The following is a 2,500-nucleotide window of genomic DNA, read 5'->3' as shown; positions in this document are numbered from 1 at the left end:
AGCTGTTTTTATACCCAATAATGGCACCCACCTGTTCCCAATTAGCCTGCACACCTGTAGGATGTTCCACATAAGTGTTTGATGAGCATTCCTCAACTTTATCAGTATTTATTGCCACCTTTCCCAACTTCTTTGTCACGTGTTGCTGGCATCAAATTCTGAAGTTAATGATTATTTGCAACAACAAAAAAACACATATTAGTTTGAACATTACATATGTTGTCTTTGTAGCATATTCAACTGAATATGGGTTGAAAATGATTTGCAAATCATTGTATTCCGTTTATATTTACATGTAACACAATTTCCCAACTCATATGGAAACGGGGTTTGTAGATAATAAGGCCCCCCTGGGTCATCTGCGCACCTGTCGCTGACTTCGAGGCCGGTCCTAGCACACCCGGCTTCGCTGCAGGCCCGCAGGCCACACCCCCTCCACATCCTCGTTTCTCCATCACGCAGTTAGTTTTTTTTACATGTTACAAGTTTCCAACAAAGCTCCTTCCAACAATGCACTGGTTCAAGGCTGACCGACGAGTAGACCGTTGGCAGTAATTGCCGAGCAGAACGGAAAGCAAACTGCGCGCGTGGCATGGCAGGAAATAACCGGTATAACTTTACGAGCTGTGGAAAAGTTTGCATCTTTCAAGCGTGAATCAGAATGATCACAAATCTAGATGTGGGGTTTTCAAAGCATGCCTACTCCTGGGAAGCACAGCAGCATGAGAAACATACATTTCAGTCGGGCAAAATGAATTGATTTTTCAGTTACGACAGTGACAGAGTAAAAAAGAGTCTGGGGCGAGGAGAAAACCGCACGGAATATTCTCCAGAAAATGATTTTTGCAGAGCAGTCGATGTTGTAATTACATAGAAACGTGTGCATTTGTGTAGAAGGCACATCGAGCAAGAGTTCAAGGGAACGGCACTTTTTGGGGAGAATTTTGCCATCGCTCACAATCCTTACGTGAAACAAACACACATTTTTCTTTATGCATTCTATATAGTAAATAAATGCAAGCAAAAGTCAGCTAACAATGGGGGGGTAGTGGGATTGGCTTTATTCTATCTATCTATGTATATATATATATATATATATATATATATATATATATATATGTGTATATATATATATATATATATATATATACATATATATATATATATATACATATATATATATATATATATATATATATATATATACATATATATATATATATATACATATATATATATATATATATATATATATATATATATATATATATATATATATATATATATATATATGTAGGTGTGGGAAAAATCACAAGACTACTTCATCTCTACAGAACTGTTTCATGAGGGGTTAGTGACATCTCCTGATGATTGAGGGAACCCCTCATGAAACAGTTCTGTAGAGATGAAGTAGTCTTGTGATTTTTCCCACACCTACATATTGCGCTCTACCACGGTATCGAGCACTATTCTCTGTATAATCCAATCAAGACATATATATATATATATATGTATATATATAAATATATATATATATATATATATGTATGTATATATATATATATATGTATGTATATATACATATATATGTATGTATGTATACATATATATACATGTATATATATATACATATATGTATATATATATATATATATACATACATATATATATATATATATACATACATACATATATATATATATATACATACATTTATATATATATATATATATGTCTGTACATATATATATATGCATGTATATATATACATGTATATATACATATATACATATATGTATATATATATATACATACATATATATATATACATACATACATATATATATATATATATATATATATATATATATATATAAAATATCGGACTGCCGATATTATCGGCCGATAAATGCTTTAAAATGTAATATCGGAAATTATCGGTTTCACATGATATTGTCTTTTGACATAATGGGCAAACAACAGTACTCGAGTAGAACAGTATGAACATTTTTCCGAAAAAAAAAAAAAAAAAATGTCTTTGAGGAACTTATTTCTGCATCCATACCAGAGATGTAAAATTTAATATTATCTTTTCTCCCTCAACACTTCATCACCGCCACCATCCTCTCCTCTTCCCTTGCCAAAGCCCACTGTTTACCTGAAGGGATGCACGTTAGCCTGTCATCAGGGATGCATGCTGGGTAAATATTATGGCAGTCTCCTTCAGGGGAAGTAAAGAGGTATGTGTATCCCCCCACCCCCACCCTGAGGCGCCTCACGCGAGATATTTTCAGCCTGGTTTCTCTGGCTGAGTCAAACAGGAGGATCCGAGGGCCCAGGACACACATACAGTTTTCAAACACACACAGGGGCAATCTTCTAGAAGTCAACGTTTGGATTTTTTGACTGTCGGCATACAGTCAATGTAACGTACAAACCCCGTTTCCATATGAGTTGGGAAATTGTGTTAGATGTAAATATAAACGGAATACAATGATTT

The sequence above is a fragment of the Nerophis ophidion genome, linkage group LG05, assembly GCF_033978795.1.
Source record: "Nerophis ophidion isolate RoL-2023_Sa linkage group LG05, RoL_Noph_v1.0, whole genome shotgun sequence".
NCBI classification, from domain to species: domain Eukaryota; kingdom Metazoa; phylum Chordata; class Actinopteri; order Syngnathiformes; family Syngnathidae; genus Nerophis; species Nerophis ophidion.
The sequence above is the reverse complement of the archived record's forward strand: the minus strand, read 5'-3'. Positions refer to the sequence as shown.